This window comes from Artemia sp. Qi Xiang Cuo, chromosome 14 (genome assembly GCF_049724085.1).
Source record: "Artemia sp. Qi Xiang Cuo chromosome 14, ASM4972408v1, whole genome shotgun sequence".
NCBI classification, from domain to species: Eukaryota; Metazoa; Arthropoda; class Branchiopoda; order Anostraca; family Artemiidae; genus Artemia; species Artemia sp. Qi Xiang Cuo.
The window spans coordinates 4996080-5015432 of record NC_142807.1 but is presented as its reverse complement, the minus strand read 5'-3'; the positions used below and the strand labels follow the sequence as shown (position 1 = coordinate 5015432).

Sequence of the window (19353 nt, the reverse complement as noted above, 5' to 3'; positions counted from 1 at the left end):
CACTGAGCAATGATTAGCATACTTTTCTTCTTCCCTTGTCTAGAGAATTTAAATTCTGCGATCTGATCTGACAGATTTGAGCCTCCTCTTGACAGCAATGTCAGTTGAGACTTCTTTCAATATGACTAATTTTCTTCCTTCTCAGCACAACGCAATTAGCTTAAATTACTTTAAATGCAGCAATAATTAATGCAACTCAGCTTAAACATAAAAAAGAACAGACAATCTTCCTTTGTTGTACGGTTTTGTTTTTTTTTTGTTTTTTTTATAACACGGACATATATCATTGCTAAAACCATCGGTCAAACCTATTACACATACAAAATCAATCCCTTTTTCAACACTGACAATACAGCAATTAAATTACTATCAGCAGCAGATAAAATCATTTTCTCTACCACTTTCCTGTATAAACTTAATAAACAGGTCTGTCATCCTATACTTCAAAAAATCATCATCAATCAAAATTCCTAATGCAAGTGCTACTAAAAATTCTCCTAAGTGTTCCTCTTTGCACAAATTCATCATTTCTTTTCTAAAATTTTCATACTCCTTACATTCAACAACATAATTGAAAATACTTTCTATCTCACTACAATTATCACACTGAGGACTATCAGTTTTGCCTATGATAAACAACCTATGCTTAATACCTGCATGGGTTAACCAAAAACGGAGCATTAAGCAACCATATTTTCTTTTTAATCTACTATAATTTTTCATATCAAAGCCAGGCTTCTTTTTCTGGGTAAGAGCTATATTACTACTGTTATCCCTCATTTCCTCAAAATTTTTTTGGTAAATCTTTCTAACCATCTCTCTAACCTGTTTATATGTTTCTGTAGGGGGTGTAAGGGTCATATTTTGTGCTGTCAGTTTGGCATATTTGTCTGCTTTTTCATTACCTGCCACTCCCACATGGGCTGGACACCACAAAAATTGTATCACTGTTCCTTCCCAACAATCTTCAGAATTGAACTATAACTCTTATGGACCTCATCATTTTGTTTATTTGGAAAATTCTTTAGGGACTGGAGGGCAGATTTTGAGTCACTGCATATGAGGAACTTAGATTGGTTTTCATCACTTTCACTAGTTTGCATCAATACCCATTCTAGCACACTTTCAATTGCTTTTATTTCTGCCTCAAAAACAGTTGATTCTTTACTTAGTGACTTTGTTATCACTGTATTAAATTCTGTAACCACTGCTGAACAACCCACTCCTAAACCATTTATTTTTGAACCAACTGTATATGTTTTAACATATTCTTGATACTTGCTATTCAAAAACTGAGAGGAATTCCTGTCTCATTATTAGCGGGTTATTTTCCATTTTTTTCCATGTAATCAATCTGACACTCAATCTGAACCCAATCCCAGGGGGGAATTTTTGGTGGTTTTTATAACGTAGCATTTGGGTAATAGGTACTTCTATACCTTCCTGAGTTAGTAGTTCTTCAAATTTTTCAAAAGGATTTAGACATTTCCTTTTTCTATGGTGATTTCTAGTGTGGGTCAGACCAGGTTTAATTATCAATTTCTTAACTGGGTAATTAAAGTCTGCTTTCCATAGATGGTTCATGCACACTATAAGCATTTTTTCCCATCTTGTGTTGAGTTTCTCCACTCCAGACTCAGCCAGGAGAAAAGGAATTGGGGTGCTCTGGTGAACTCCAAATGCTAATCTTAGGGCTGTATTCTGTATTGTATCAAGTTTTCTGAGAGTAGATTCTGGGGCAATGTATATCAAACTCCCATAATCAATTTTAGGTCTTATGTATTTGATATAAAATTGTCTTGCTGTAACTATGTTGACATCATGCTTCCCACATGAAAGCATCTTCATCAAATTCAGTTGCTTTGCAGAGGATTCCTTTAGATATTTGACATGTTGAATGAATTGAAGTTTATCATCAATGTTTATTCCAAGGACTTATTGACAATTGGTTACAAGCAGTTCCTCTCCAAATAGAGTAAGTTGGGGAGGTCTAATATCCCTCTTAGATGTGAACAACATAACTTTAGCTTTAGATGGTTCAAAATCAAGATCTATTCCTAGGGACCCTAACTCTATTTGGTCTAATGTTTCTTGGACAACTTTTTCTGCTTCTTCCAGTGTGTTTTGGATTGTCCAAGTATTATTATCATCTGCAAAGATTCCTCCTTTGCAGTTATTGTCTTCTAGAGGGATATCAAATTCTCCAACATTATAATAGTCTGGTCCAAGAACACTGCCTTGTGGAACACCTCTTTCCACCTGAATTTCCTTTGATCCTTCTTGTCCTACAGTCACAGCAATTTTTCCATCTGACAGGTAACTCAGTGTGAATTTGATCAAATTTCCATTATTTTTTGCTTTAGATAAACCTTGTGGTATCTGTCTGTGAACCAAATTATCAAAAGCTCCTTTAACATCCAAGAACACTGCATCATTACTTTGCCATTATCAAGTGCATCAATGATGTCTCTCTGCATCCTGATCAGGTTATCTACTGTATTTCTCTCTCTGCGAAAACCTGTCTGAATATCCTGCAGCAGGTTAGCTTCATCTGTTTCAAATCTCAGTCTTTCTTTTACTAGCCTTTCATAAATATTACCTCCAACTGGGAGCAGAGTTATAAAACGATGATTTTCTACTTTGTATGGTTTATTTGGTTTAGGGATTATGATAGATGTGCCATTCTTCCAAATTCTTGGGAAACTGCCCTGCTTCCATAAGTTGATGATGAGCTGTAGTAGAACATCTTTACATTTGTCAGTCAACCTTTTAAAGAAAACAGGGTATAGGTTGTCGCCGCCAGATGAAGTCTGTGGTAGTGTCTTTAGAACAAGTTCAAATTTCTGATTTTGAAAGGGGTTTGTTCTAATTTGATACTGATTGGTGCATAGAAAGTTTTCATGCTTTAGTGAAAGTTGTCGAATGTGGGCTGGTTCCTTCAAATGGATCTGTCTTACCTATTGTCTGGTGGAGATGTCTTGCTTCTGCCTCAGTTTTTGTTTTGTTATCAGCAATCACTTGTCCTTAGTAGGTTGTTGGCCCCTGTGGATGGTGGTACAATTCTCTCCTATTCATCTTACTTATGAAGGTATACACTGTTCCAAATGGATCCCTGAAGTTGAGATTTGAAACAAAATCCTTCCAAGATTCTGTTTCAGCTTGAGTCACTGTTTTTCTAAATTCAGCCTGTGCCAATATCTTTTTTCTATAATTTTCAATTGTCAGACTCTTTTACTAATTGTATGAAGCTTGGGTTAGTTTCTTCTTATTTAAGCTAAACTGTTCATCTCACCATATTGGTTTATTCTTAGTCTTGTTGCCCAATGTCTTGATGGGAATAGTCTTCTTAGCCACTTCCATCAGTAGATCCTGTAATCTTTCAATTTTCTTCTCTGTAGTCATAACTGTTGCCAGTTCTTCTTCAAGACTTATCCTTGTAAGTTCTTCCTGGAAGTAATCCCAGTTAACTTTCTTCAATTTAAAGGTAGGGTGTGTTGGTGGGGTTTGACTTCTTAGTGTAGATTCTTTATACTCAATTATCATTGGCTCATGATCACTGGTTAAGGTTGGTTCCGGAGTTAAACTTATATTTAGTTGATTGATTATTGCTACTGCAGAGAATGTCAGGTCAATGGTAGAGAATACTCCTGCAATTGGGTTTCTTCTAGTTTGAAGTCCAAGTGGGGTCACTAGGCCAATGTCATCATTCTTATCCAGGGCACTTAGGATACCTATACCACTACAATTATGAGATCCACATAAACACCAGGCGTCTGAATGGGCATTAAAGTCACCAGTAATAGTAAAAGGCTCTTTGGCTTTAATCACTTTATTGAAAATGTCCTCTGTTTGTGGCTCATTTCCCTTGGGGTTATATATATTAACAATAACTATTGTATCCTTCTTACCCAGGAATACTCGGCAAGCTGCCATCTCAATTTTAGAACTTGTGATGTCTTCAATATCTAGTTTTTGAAACATTAATGACTTTTTAATGCAAATTCATATTCCTCCTCTTGACTGTTCTGCTCTATCTTTTCTTATTACTTCATAATTTCTAAATCTCCATGAATTCTGCAGTTGTAGCCATGTTTCTTGAAAGCATCCAACATCATTTTTTTCTTTTTCTAAATAACACTCTAATAAGTCCTTTTTGCCTATCATAATAGATTGGATGTTAAAAGATAGCAACTTCATTATAGTTAATTTGCTAGATTCCAAACTTCTTCTACATTTATTTAAACTTTTAAAAGTGAGTACATAAGTTAAGATAACTTAACTCCCATATCTTTTATTTCTAATTACTTAATGTCTATCACTTCTGGCACTTTGGATACAAATAACACTAGCTGTTGACGGATGTTTTTGGTTCAAGGGGGGGTTGCTCTTTCACAGCCTTCTTATTCAGTGCATCTGCATAACTCTGGTATGCATTAGCTGCTCTTTTCATTGGTATGTTTTGGGCACCTGCAATTTTTATGATTTCATGGTTTTGTTGGTGGGCTGGGCAGCTACCAGATGTTGTTGAATGGTTTTTCCTATAGTTAGCACAGACATACTTTTGGTATTTTCCTGACTCTTTGGTTTCTAGTTTTAAGGGACACTCATTAGAAGAGAGTTTGTTTGCACATCTCAAGCATACAGCATGTGGCGACCTACACTTTTCTTGAGTGTAGCCATACTTTTGGCATTTAAAGCACTGAATAATGGGTCAGTTGTATCTCTCAATACTTCTTTTTCTTCCACATAGCCAAATAGACTGGGGAAGAGAGTTACTCTCAAATGCAACACAAATACTCAGGCAATCTTCTAATTTTTTGGTCTCATGGTTGTATCTTTTCAACCTCTTTAATTCCTTAATCTCAATATTAGTTTCTACCCTGAGGTCTGTCAGCAGTTCTTCCTTTGAACAATCTAGTTCTATGTGCTTGATTGCACCATAGCTGACTTGTCGTTTCTCTTCATGTGCAACATCAACTACATCTAGCTTCTGAATTTTCATTAAAGTCTTCAATGCAGTTTGTGATTGAACACATACTGATAGTCAATTTCTCTCATAGTTTGAGTAAAAGTCAAATTTTTCTGTTTGGAGAATTTTCTTAAGTTCTAGAGTGATTGCTCTGTCTGATGGAAGTTTTACCTGTGAGGTGAAAACCACTGTTAGATTAGTCCCTGATTCACTGCTTATAAACTCACTAGCTGCCTCTATTCTGTTATTTCTAGCTCTGAATTTCTCTGGAAATCTTTCAACTATAGGAGGTTTAACAGTTTTAGAAGTTTCTTGCTCAAGAGGTGAGCCACTTCTCTTACCATTTCTTTTCAGTAAATCACTGATCCCTTCAGCCTCCATAGGATTCGGAGGCCTCCATACATTTGTGATGTCCTCCTCTTCTTCCTGGGGGAGGGGAGGAAAATCAACTGACAACCCTGAAAATCTATTATGGACACTTACTGAGGGTACAAATTGTAAATATTGGGGTTGGGGTGCATGATATAAATGACCTTGATGACTTGAATTTGGCAGAGGTGCATAATAAACTGTAGGGGGACCTTGAGTATCTTCGTATGGTGTATTCACTTTGTCCTAACTCAATAATATGATTTGGTAGATATTGACCGGACTATCTCCTCCACAAACATCATTCTCACCACACACACAACAATTTTTATGCTGATAACAAATATAATAAGCATTTCTATCATAAATGAATTTCAGCCCCCCTATATATGCCAATTCAGGGTTAGGTTAGGTATAGCTTATATAGGGGGGGGCTGAAATTCATTTCCAATAGAAATGCTTATTATATTCATAGGCCTAGGCCTAATCAGCATAAAAAAAGGCATTGAATGGTGTATTCACTTTATTCCTAACTCAATAATATGATTTGGTAGATATTGACCGACAGTCCTACTAGTGCTGATGTTGATCCTGTTTGTGTATGGTTTGTCTGTTGTGGATAGCTAGTTCCCACTGTGACACTTCCCCCAGGTTGAACCCCCATTAGAGGGTGGGAATTCATTAATCGATCTTAATCCAAATATTGTAAATGCTCTTACCCGAAATCAAAACTTCAGAATACGAAATAGTATAGAAAATAAGCCTGGGCAACAATCTTTTAATTTTACTGCGTTGTCCGTTTTCGTCGATCTTAAAAATTCTGCGATAAATGCATGTAATAAGTATTCAAAATCGTTGGCGTAGCAAATCGTCCCCTGAGAGCGGTTTTGTCGTATCTGCGACTTTTTCGGGAAGTGGAGTTAGGACTGCCATCTAACGTGAAATTGTTTGCTCTATCCGATTCCGTCGACCATTTTGTTGTAGCTCAGCTAGAAGTGCCCCAATTTTAGATTTCTCGTTTATCGTATCTCACATTTTGCCGTTTTGTTAAGAGCGGTTCTGTCGTACCTCATATGGGAAAATTACACGGGCATTTTTGTCGTAACTCCGTCGACGTATACTTTTGAAGAAGAAAAAGTTTGTTAAAGTTTCACAATGAAACCCAAACGGACATTGTTTACATCCGCAGAAGCTGCACAATATTTGCAGGAATCCAGGTACCTCATTTTTGTGGAATTGACTAATATTTTGTTCCAAGAGTAGGTAAAGGTGCAGTGTAGCTCCCCCAGATAAAAACAGCTTATTTATAAGGGTATATTATTCAGTCAATTGAGTTGTAAAGTTGCACAGATACTTTCCAATAGAAGTAGAATGCAAACAACACACTTCTTCCTGTATTTTGCAGTTCTCTTTGTCGGGTCTCTGCACCCTATAGTCCCGGGGGAGCTACACTGCACCTTTACCCAAGAGTATATCAAATAGGCTACCTGATTTGTTATGATTTTTGGTGCATATATAGTTTGATTTGGAAACAGCATTGAATTAGGAATATGGTTCTATTCCTAGATAACAGAATTGTCTTGTCTATTTACGCACATTATTGTACCACTGCACCATCTCATAATGCGATTTGCTAATTTGCAGAACTCAAAGGAAGTATCAAATTTTCTTGAACAAGTAGGCTAGCCTAGGCTATTTGATTAGGCTGAATATTTTAGCCATATGGATTGCTGAATGTTTTGAATGCATTGATAGTTAATAGTAGAGTCTAATGACAAATACACAATTTAGTTTAAGCATAGCCTAATTCTAGAAAATACTGCCCAATCTTAAACACATGATCCTATAGGCCTTGTAGGATACAAAACCACTCAAACATAAATAGATTCAATCCCAGACATGTGCTGTAAAGAAAAAAATAGGCTACTAGGGTTTGCTAACTTTTCTTTAAGCTTAATTTTCAGTATAAAAAAGTTTCTGAGATCAAATTGAGCTAATCCCAACAAGGTAATCTAAATCTATACATATGCAAGACTAAGAGCTTGCTTGGAAATATAGGCTCTATTTGAATCAAATTATGCTCGGTTGCTTGTCCAAAGTTAGTGATTATCCAAACACCAGGGGTGCTTGGATAATATACCCAGTTCTTCATCAGCAGCTGATGTGTATTACCAAATAAAGCTAGTTTAAAGAAAAATCAAACTGTTTTGTTAAGCCTAAAGGTGTATCTGGCTTTGTGGGGGAATAGACAAGGAAATAGAAAATCTAATGGTATATTTCCTTTTTTTCTTTATCTGATTTCTCCCCTTTAATAAATATTAGAGCTAAAAATATGTTTTGCTATTACTAGGCCTAGACTAGTCTATCCTTACAAAGCCTATCTTTAGTCTACTGAAAATTTCATTTTCCTGACCTAGCCCCATTTTCCATTTCCTGACTTGAAGTAAAATCAAGTAATTGGAAGCATTGCATCAAGCCACAATGTCCATTGGGCTTGTATAGCCTAAGCTTTTGTTTGTTAAGCTTTTGTTTTGTTTGTTTGTTTTTTAGTTTTTTGTTTGTTTTTTCTAGCGAGGAAGATCTATCTTCTGATTCAGAAAAAGGCAGTGATCCTCTCTATCGACCTGAACTAGATGCAAGCAGCCTTTCAGAACTAAATTTCCGAGAATCTGATCAGGAAGTAGCTGAGGCTCTTCAAGAAAATGTGGATTATAATCTCTTTTCAGAGATTAATGTCAGTGTTGGCTGTGGTTCTAGTTCAAGTGCCATAACAGGTTCAGTGGCAGCAGAAAATCAGGAGCACCTCGAGATTCCCAATAATGCTGAACCTGTACAAGAAACAACCGAGCCAGATCTAAATAGTCAAAGCAATACAGTGGATCATCCTAATTCACGTAAAAAGACCAGAAAACAAATTTCAGATAAGAAGAACTGGGTTAAGACAAAGATCAAGGCAGCAGTAAACTCTGGTACTGTATATATGAATCCTAACAACCAGAAAACTCATGGGAAAGAGAAGAAAGTGAAGGATGTTGTTTGTAATAAGGATTGTCATTATAATTGCAGTCAGGCTATTGCCTCTGAAGAGAGACAAAAGATTTTTGATGATTTCTGGAGACTAAGTAAGGATATGAAGAAAATGTTTTACTTGAAAACAACTAAGACCGTTCCAACCAAGACTAAAACCAAGAAGAAAGCGGAGACGCGCATGAGTTGCACACTGCGATATTATTTTGTCGTTAACACGAAAACAGTCCGGATTTGCAAGACATTTTATTTGGCTACTCTTGATATTTCAGAGAGAAGAGTTTACTACGCACATTCAAATGTTGCTACAACAGGAGTGCCAAATCCAAAGGCAGTACAGGTACCTCGAAACAAAACTAGTAACGAGGACATTGAACTAGTGAAAAAGCATATTGAATCTTTCCCGTGCGTTGAATCGCATTATACTCGAGCCAAGTCTACCAGAAAATTCTTGGAAGCAAATCTAAACATTCGCAAAATGTATGAACTGTATCAGGAATACTGCAGAGAACTAGCAAGAAATGATGTTAGTGAGTTTAAGTATCGTGAGATCTTCAACACGCAGTTTAATTTGTCATTTCATATTCCGAAAGCAGATCGATGTGATGTATGCGAGGAAAAACGTGTAAGTGAAGAAAACCGAATTGAAATGGATCAGGAAGTAAAAGACAAGTATGAGGCTCATGTGAAAAGTAAAATTGAGACCAAGATTGAACGTGACGTGGACAGGTCAAACCTATCTATTCCCCTACTTTGTTTTGATCTGGAGAATGTTTTTCCGCTGCCCCGGGGTAATGTTTCTTCATTTTTCTATAAAAGGAAGATAACTACATTCAACCTCACGGCAATTCTTTCATTACAGAGAAGGACTGGAGAGAAAATCAATGAGGTATACTGTTGCATTTGGTCCGAGTTTGAGGCTGGACGTGGAGCAAACGAAATAGCTAGTGGACTAGTGGCCATACTGGAAAAAGTCCTTGATACTTACCCTGATATCTGCCAATTAATTACTTGGTCGGACTCCTGCGTGTCCCAGAACCGAAACTCAATTATAAGCTTCGCCATCCAAGATGTTCTAAGAAAATTTCCGCGCTTAGAACAAGTGGTTATGAAGTATTGTGAACCAGGTCATTCGAATATACAGGAGGTTGATGCTGTACATAGCACTATTGAGCGGGGGCTAAAGCATCTTGATTTGTTTTCCCAACTAGATCTGGTGAGGAAGTTACTGAAAGTAAGAAGGATACAGCCTTTTAATGTCCTGCAAATGACCCAGTCAAAGTTCTTTGACTTTCAAAAGCCAGCAAAGCTGTACAAGTACTCGTTGGTACCGTATTCAAAGGTAAAACGACTTCAGTTCTGTCAGGATAACACTAAGAGAGTTTGGTTCAAAACTTCCTTCTCTGGAGACTTGCAAATGGCTACTATATCACAAGAATGTACTTCGGTTAAAAAGTGTCCCAACACTTCGGCTGTCCGTGTTGTTGAACGTCTTGTTTTGCCCAAACTTTGTGGCAAAAAGATTGATCTACCTGAGGCGAAAATCAAAGATGTCAAGTATCTCTTGAAGTTCATCCCCAACCAAGACAAGGAGTATTTTGAAACCAAGATTGAACATTACTACAAGGCCAAGGGGGATGCTGAACGTTTGGAAGCCTCTCCGTCTACGCGAGATCCCTGTCCAAAGGAGGATTCCACTGAAGCAAAACGGCGGCCGGCAAAGAAACTCAACAAAAAATAAACGTTTCTGACGTTTTTTTTAATTTTCATACTTTTTCAAATAGTATTGCTGCATCAGAACTCGTTTGTCGTATCTTCATGGTGAAAAGAATAGGCAGCCCACACCATTTTATCGTATCTAAGTTTACTCCCATTTCGTTAAGGGCGGATTGTCGTATCTGTATTTCATTTCAAGTTTCGACAATGAAAACTTTACCTTTTCCATCTCATATTCGGGAGACCTTCCTTGTTATTTTTTCTCTTTTTTTTTATGTATTTGCGAAGAAAATCGGTTGTACCGTGTAAGTTCCAGCAAAGGGGAAATTTTCAAAGTCGTTTTTCTCGGAATTTTGAAAACCTTAGTTACGACAAAACCGCTCTCAGGGGACGAAATAGGCAGTGTTAACACTGATTTCATATCAGGAAAAAAAAGTCCGTTGTCGTCCGTCAAAAATCCTGTTGTAACTGTAAAAAATCAGACATTTTTCCGGGGAAGCGACATACATTTAGTATTGATTTTCTGGTAATATATGCTTATTATTCAATATTGGTTGACATCTTAAGCCAAAACTAGTATTCAGTGTCGCGACTAGCATTTTCGACATTTCAACGCCAGGAAAAGTAAAAAACTAATTTTTTCTGTTTGGCATAAAAAAGAACATGGACAGTGGGTACTCACAAAAATGAATACAGAAACTCATAAAAAAAAATTTCCTCGCATTTATTACCTGTAGCTAATTCTTTGGCTTCTTTATTTTTTAAGAAAACTTTTTTCAGGAAACAGCGGCCAAGCTCAAGCTTCGCTTTCTTCATGCTAAGTTTAGCCTTTTGTGTAGAGCTCAAAGCGGCAGTTTCCAGACTATTTCTTTTGTGTGCCTTTGCGTTTCTTATAATTCCAAAAGTGCACTAGGCAATTGTATTCGAAAAGAGTAAGCTTAATAAGTAACACACATTATTTGAAACATGAAAAAAAAAGTTCCAGCTACAATTTTGTGTCTGCTATTAGCAGCCAAAATTCAACCAAAACAAGCAAAAAATTCATATATCCTGAAATTTACTTCCTCTGCAAATTCCGTTGTAAGACCTTAAAGTGATATCTTATTCTTTAATCTGTGCCTGGAGAAAATGGGTGCTCCAATTAGCAAAAAACAAAATAAAAAAACAGCCGGTCTGCGTTTTCACGCTTGGGGGAAACGCAAGGCGAGAATTGTCCCTCCTAAATTTCAAAAATTCTTTTTTTGTATTTTGTGTGGAAAAATCTATTATTTTTTACTATTTTCAGTAAAAAAAAAAAAACAATGCTTGCACAATATAAAGCGGATAACCCAATTTAAAGGGAACACACTATTAAAATTAGGAAAGTACAATTATATTTCTTATGTTATAATTTTTCCTAAAAAAAAACAACAAAATCACGAAGAGCAATAGGGAAATCCCTTTGTAAGACAGTGGATATAAATTTAAATGAATATTTCGATCCAATGTCCAAGGGCCGTCCTCAGCAAGACAAAAATATATGTAAGAAGAAAGATTCACAACCCATAATTTCATTACGGAATTATGGGGAAAATGAACTTAAGGTTTTTTTTAGATCACCTTAATACATATGATAGAAATTTAGAGTTTACTTTAGAAATCAAAATCGCAAATAAAATCCAATTCCTAGGTGTGTTAATTATTCGTAGCTTTGATAAACTCAGTTTTGCTATTTATAGAAAACCAACACAAAATAATAGATATTTGCATTTTAATCAAACCCGCCCCCAAAAGTTAAAAAGCTGTCGTAATTTCTCTCGTTGATTGTGCCCTAAACATTTGTTCTGATTTCCAAATCACAGCAGAACTAAACTTTATCAGGGGGACATACTTATTGAAAAGGGGTATCCTATTTTATTTATTAACACTGCAATTAACTCTAGACTGAAAAGACACTCCCGTAAAATTAATGATAGTTAATCATGTGAGATTTCTGACAGGCCCTCAAGTATAATTTACCTTCCCTACCGGAAATCACTACAAATCTTAAAAAAGGTTTGCACAGATAATAATATGTATGTAGCATTTACCAATAATTTCAAAATCATAAACTTCCTAAATTCTCGTAAAGATAAAACCCTAGTTACTCACCAAAAAGGGGTCTATCAAATAACATGCGATTGTGGCAAATACTATGTAGGCAGAATACACCAAAATTTAGAAAGGGCATTCAACAACATAAAAATGATATTGTCAAAGCTCTAATTTCTAATATTTCTGCTGTTTCATCTCATTCTGCTCTGATAAAGTTGTTTAAAGGTTATAAAGTGATGTTGTGGCTGTTGCCTTTATTCTCCCTTTATAGGGGAGATAAACTATGGCCCTAAGGTAATTAAACTTTGGTAGCGTGCCTTAGGCTATGACTTGACTACTGAGGCGTACCAGCTGGTTATATTTGAGGGACTAAATATAGATTGTAGAGAGGTTGGCTATAATACAATACTTTTATTCAGTTAACATATACTAGTACAAGGTTTAATAATAGATATGTGTTCTGATGGAACTAGGTTTCCCAGGTAGACCACAGGTATCAGAAATCTACAATAATATATAATAAGATACTTAAGACACTTACAACAATCCGACAATATTCCAAGGTATTTCTAAATCAACGGACCTGAAGTCAGTCCGGCATAAAATTAGTATCTCGCCGCCCCTTTCCATAAAATATATCTTTTATACATTTTCCTCAACCACACCTTCCGGGAACCAACTGACGTACATAGCAAGGAAGTGGTAATTTCTCAAATTCCTGTTAAACATAAACTTGCCAGGATATGTTCCTTACCTTAATAAAAAGTGGTATTTCTAAACTTTTGTATTTGCGTCTTAATATGTTTACTAGATTCCAAATTGACTTAATTAGAAAGCATCACCACAATACTCCCTATTTTAAGAAGAGTTGTTCCAACTCTCAATATTTTGCTTTTAAAACAACTTAATTTTGTACATAGTTATATGCTGCCATCTTTTGGTCATTCTGTACATATAAACTGAATTGGTTTCCTTAGGGTCTTGTTTATGGTTAAATATATACCATGTTCTTTTTTGTCAAAGGATATTAATTTTGAAATTTATTCCTGTTTCTCTTTTTCTCCGTCTCTAAGACTGGAAAATTCTCTTTTTACCCTCATTTTCATATGCATCTTCTGTCTTAGCTTGACCCCCAGTGGCTTAAGCATTATTTTAGTGGTTCTGCTTAAATTATATTTAAAGTTACATTAGAAACGTTTACAAATTATTTGAGTTTAAATTTAATTCCCATTGATAATTTAATTTATCTGCGTGATTTAGTTCATATATCGTTAATTTTTCGGTGTTAGAAATGCCTTGGATAAATTACACATAATAATTTTTGATTTTTAAATTTTCACATATATTTCCAGCACAAAGCATTTTCACATTCTTTCAATAATATAAGCCATTTAGACTACTTAGCACATTCTTTGATATTTTCTAGGCCTAATTTAAGTTCTGATTTTATCTCACTGTATGATGAACTTGTAGCAAAGTCTGTAATACTGCATATATTTTCCAAAATATCAGTTGACCAGTTATGGTTTGGTTTCTGATTGTTTGAGCTGTTGAAATCAGGATACAATTGAACTGGGTTTGAAATTTGCTACTTTCCAAAAATGTGTCAAAAAAATGATTGAAAAAATCGATTTGAAAGGATGTTACGAAAAAGTTGATTTCCAAAAAAAACTAAGGCTGTATCTAAAATAAATATTCACATTAGAATACACATAAAGCATAAAGGCCCTTAGGCAATTAAGCTTTGGTAGGGTGCCTTAGGCTATGACCTGACTAATGAGGCGTACCAGCTGGGTATATTCGAGGGACTATATGTAGATTGTAGAGAGGTTGGCTATAATACAATACTTTTATGCAGTTAACAAATACTAGTACAAGGTTTAATAATAGATATATACTCTGCTGGGACTGGTCGTCCCAGTTAGACCACAAGTATCAGAAATCTACAATAATATATAATAAAATACTTAGACGCTTACAATAATCCGACAATATTCCAAGGTGTTTCTAAATCAACGGACCAGAGGTCAGTCCGGCATTAGATTAGTACCTGGCCGCCCCTTTCCATAAAATGTATCTTTTATACATTTTCCTCAACCACACCTTCCGGGACCCAACTGACGCACATATCAGTCCGCCCCCCTGACCGACTGATGCTGCCTTATTTTTTATACTTTTGTTCTCAGATTTCTATTATATAGCATTAAAAGTGTCAATTAGACGAGGTTCACCCCCCCCCCCGGAATTCAGCTTATTGGCGCCTATGGGCTGGATTAGCAATAAGAACATGTTTTTAAATTATTTTCTTTCATCTAATTGAATCGCCTTGTTTTGCCTCACTTTTTTATCAGTCCTGGTTGAGCTTCGCTGAAGTAAGGATGCTGGGACTGCTTACAATAATCCGACAATATTTCAAGGTGTTTCTAAATCGACGGACCAGAGGTCATTCCGGCATAAAGTTAGTATCTGGCCGCCCTTCCCATAAAATGTATCTTTTGTATATGTTCCTCAACCACACCTTCCGGGGCCCAACTGAAGCACATATCAGTCCGCCCCCCTGACCGAATGATGCTGCCTTGTTTTTATACTTTTGTTCTGAGATTTCTATTATATAGCATTAAAAGTGTCAATTAGACGAGGTTCACCCCCCCCCCCCCCGGAATTCAGCTTATTGGCACCTATGGGCTGGATTAGCAATAAGAACATGTTTTTAAATTATTTTCTTTCATCTAATTGAATCGCCTTGTTTTGCCTCACTTTTTTATCAGTCCTGGTTGAGCTTCGCTGAAGTAAGGATGCTGGGACTACTTTGAAAAATTTTTAATTTTTAGTTTGATTGGTCGCAGGTTATTGTGAGTCTTTCTTCTTAATATATTTTCGTCTTAATGAGGGCGGTCCTTGGACATAGGGCCGAAATATTCATTCAAATTTATATCCACTGTCTTACAAAAGGATTTCCCTATTGTTCTTCGTGATTTTGTTGTTTGTTAGGAAAAGGCAGTGTGGTCTTCGTCACTATTTTTTCCTAATATTATTGTCAATTTCTGTACGATGCGACTCCTCCCTTGTGGTCCAAATGCAACACGAGGATAAAGGCATAGGAAAGAGATTATATTTGGAAAGAGCTAAGATAAGATTTAAACGGAACTATATGTACTGTAGATTTTAACGGAACTATATGTACTGTATTAGCATATTCCCTTCAGATGTGGTCAAATACAACACTTTTGTCATTTGCCCCCCCCCCCAGTGATGGATCCAGTGGGCGAAGGGGGTGTACCCCCCTAGCGTAGTCTAAAGTAGTGTAATTTACTTAATTAACTCAAGTTTGCGTTAATTAAACTTGCTCCTAACACAAGTTTATCAGATAAACCTATTTTGTGCCCCCCTAAAATTTTTTTATCGGATCAACATATTTTGCCCCCCCCTAAAAAATCCTGGATCCGCCCCACCTCTCGCCCCATCCCAAAAAAAAGAACAAACAAATTCTATTCTAAAATACTCTACATGTACACAGTGCAGGTCTATCAAAAACTATTGGAAATTCTCATCTGAACTTAGCTATCAACAACTTTTTGATTTTCCACGTCCGTCATCAAACGAATGAGAATATTACCCTGGAGCTTCATACATACAAGTGAGAAATGCGTGCCATAATAATTTAAAGTGCTATGAATACATGATAATGATAAAATTGCCCGATACTGAGTGAACTAATGTTATATAACAGTTTGACGACACCAGACAATGTTGATTTTTATGGGGGAAAGCAGATTACTCGGAAAAGAGGAACTGTTTGATTTTTAAAAGGTAACATTAACCTAATGTTTTTAGCACCGCAACACGAGAAGGAACTTTTAATATAAAACTTAATAAAAATATTACGAACGTATTATCAGTAGTAAACCTAAGTAGGGTGGAAAATTCAGCCAACTTCTTGTAATCTGGGTATCTAATTTTTTTCTTGACAAAGAGCCAAAAATCCGATCTGTTCAGAAAAATTCAACATAGTGGAAACACTGAGTGTTGTCATCTTGTGCATTTCAACTACATAAGGAAGTTTTGTCCTTCTTAAGATCTAGAGAATAAAACTTTCCACAATAAAACTCTTGAGAAACCTGTAATTTAGTATACCATCCCATAAAAAAAGAATTCTAGACTGGTATTTGCAGTGTTTTTCTTTAATAATTAAAGTTACAGTCATGACCGGCCTGACCAGTCATGACCAGTTTCAATTCAGAGTTCAAAGTGTCAACATTGAAATTGGATATTGTATTGACATTAATAATTCAGTAAGTTGTAGTGAAAACAACAAAATTCTGCAATAGGGATTAGAGACCTATAATCCTGACATATTTTTATTGACCTACATATATGTCTACTGATCTACTGACCTAGTTTCTGGACATTAATTTATAGTGTGCCAAGCCGTCTTAACGTAACCCTAATTGAAAAGCTGAAGAGGGGCAGTTCCCCATCGCAGGTGCCGTTCTACCTGCCGGGAGATTCTCCCTGGAGTATTGGACTTTTTAAATGGGAATTGGTAATTTGTGCGAAGATGAACTGTTCTACAATCCTATCCTGTGGTTTGTGCAGAAAAATCTTGCTAAAGGAGTTTTGCCTGGTATGATAAAAGAGTACATGGCCGATTTCCTCGAGTCTTCTTCTCTTTCTAAAACCCGAAAAATGTTTTTTTAAAGCTCTTTCCTCGTGAAGTCCCTTTGAAGCGCGTAGGAGCAAATGCTGCATTGAACTGTGATTCGGACATTATTTCTTTGCTTGTAAAGTTCCATTCACAGAACTTAAAGCTTCCGGACTTTGTTATTAAATGTCCCAGTGAATTGCCAATGATCCCTGTCGATGCCCTCAGTAACCTCAGTGCCAAGGTGAACTTTTGTCTTGAACAGCTGCGTGACATTGCGTCTAAGGTTACTGAGGTAAGTCTTAAGCTTGAATCTCCTACTCCAAATAAGGAAAAACCGCCATACGCAGTCATTGTATGGAATCCACCCCTGAGCTCAGTGACCCTCTCCTACGCATGAAGAAGCTTGAAAAGCTGGACGGTCACGACGAGATCGTGACTCTAAAATCCAAGCCGCAAAGCAAAAGCTGGGTTGTCATGACACGTGATAAGCGGTCAGCCGACACGCTGGCTGCAGCAGTTACTAGCTCCATTCCAAATGTTGAAACCAAAGAGATTGATAAAAAGCCTCTAGAGGTTGTCCCTGAAATACCCGATAACTATTCAAGAGCTGATTTGTAGGCCTCAGTGGACGGACTTCTAAATTTGACATTGTTAATGTGCCCTCGCGACTGAAACAAATATCTGCTGATCTATGTTTTAAAACTCAGCAAAGGATTGGTGTTTTTGACCAGTTCACGCACTTTTCACCCCCAGTTTATTGACAAAGCCACTCTGAACGCGGTCCTGGAGTCGGTAATCCACATTGGATACGAAATTTCCCGCTCTAAGCCCTTTCAATCGATCCCGCGTCGATCCTTTCGCTGTCAAAGGACTGAACACCTGATTGAAGCTTGTCCCTGCTCGCTTGCACATCCTAAGTGTTCCAGATATTCTGGCCCTAATGTGAATTCCAAGCAAAAGCCTTGGCGAGCCTCGCCGAAATATGCAAATTGTACCATAGAACACATAAGTTTCAGTCTGAAATGAAAAAATTCTCAGATCGACTGTCGATAACTCTGATAAATGAATGCTCAAGCTCAGTTTAGCTTTGTGTCCCGAAATGGTACGAAAGACAAGGATCTACTAATTAATGAGCAGCTTAACAATGATACTGTGTTTTTACAGGACCACCTTCTCTCTAAAGTGAATGTTGATAGCCTAAAGCGTTTTCGGACCCATTTTACCTTCTTAAGAGCCTCCCAGAAAACCTCTGGTAGACCAACAGGAGGTCTGTACAACTAGTCCAGACATAGTACTCAGCCGATATTATTACAAAGTGATGCTAACATCCTAGCGGTAAAATGTGGTGATACTGCATTTATAAACGTTTATTTATTAACGTTTATTGTAATAGAAAACTGTGCGGTCATTGTCTCGTTTTTTACAAGCATGTAATCACCTACGGACACTACTTAGTGACCTTTCCAAACAAAATACCAAATGGGTTTTCGCCAGCGACATCAATACTGAGTTATTATCTAATTCTGAGCGATCTGAAATTTTTCTCGATTCACTGCCCGGAGGATTCCATCTGGCTGATAAAGATCTTCTATTTACTTATATTTACAATCGTGGTGGTCTCACTTCCAATCTTGATCATGTAATTGTGTCAGATTCAATTCTGCTTTCATCAATCATTAATGTGGACTACCCTAAAATCCACGACGACGATTTACCAATCACATGCCAACTATCTTGCTCTATGGCAAGATCTGTGCGCCAAAACTCTCCCAGGGGGTTCTCAAAGATAAATTAGAAAAATGCCAATGTTCCCCTTTATGCATAGACATTGTCCCAGTTATTATCATCTATTAAAGTACCATTCCACTTATTGCAAACATCTGTATATACAACTTCAACACGGATAAATATCAACTCGTATTATCAGCAAGTATTGTTCTGTCTCAAGTCTGCCGTTAAAAAAGCTGTCCCCTCTGAGCGCGTGCGAACGGGTACTCGCAATCCTTTATGGAAGGCTGATCCTAAAGTGAAGGTGGCTAAACAAAAATCTAAGCTTTGGCTCCGCATATACATAGACATAGACATAGGTTTATTAAGATCGGACAGCGTAGCCATGGCTAATTTATGTCGTCTTTACAACAATATGGAAAAAAAATACAAATAACACTATAATAACACTATAAGAACACTAACACGTGAATACAAATAACACTAAGTCTTTTTGTATGCTTCTACGAAAAAGGGGACAAACGTGTTTTTGTAGTGGTTGGTCCTGTAGACCGGGGGTTGTAGCTTCGACTGGGATCTGGTTCTTTGGTTAACAGGAGCATCGGGTGGGAGGATCAGTCTGTGATGGGGCGAATATAGCAGTGACTTGCCGAGGGATATTATCAGTGATAATCGTCTGTCGCTGAGGGATTCAAGGTTCAGTTCTTGTAAGAGTTTGTTGTAGTCGTCACTTCTGTTACCAACGATTATGTTAAGATTCAAGGTCATCGCAAAGGTAGTGGGTGCTCTGGACAAAAGTCCCCATACAGCGACGGCGTATTTGAGT

The 19353-nt window shown here is 36.9% G+C and overlaps 1 protein-coding gene across 2 annotated transcripts in view; it reads right to left on the bottom strand.

The window, feature by feature from the left end:
- The window catches only part of Ski6 (exosome complex component Ski6), a 39521-nt gene extending 33348 nt beyond the window's left edge, over positions 1 to 6173 (bottom strand). The window contains exon 1 of one of the 2 annotated variants that reach the window (XM_089100507.1): positions 6058 to 6173. The gene's annotated coding sequence lies outside the window, so the exon portion shown is untranslated. The remainder of the gene's footprint in view (positions 1 to 6057) is intronic. The other variant, XM_089100508.1, reaches the window with a different exon arrangement.
- Positions 6174 to 19353: the final 13180 nt, after the last annotated feature.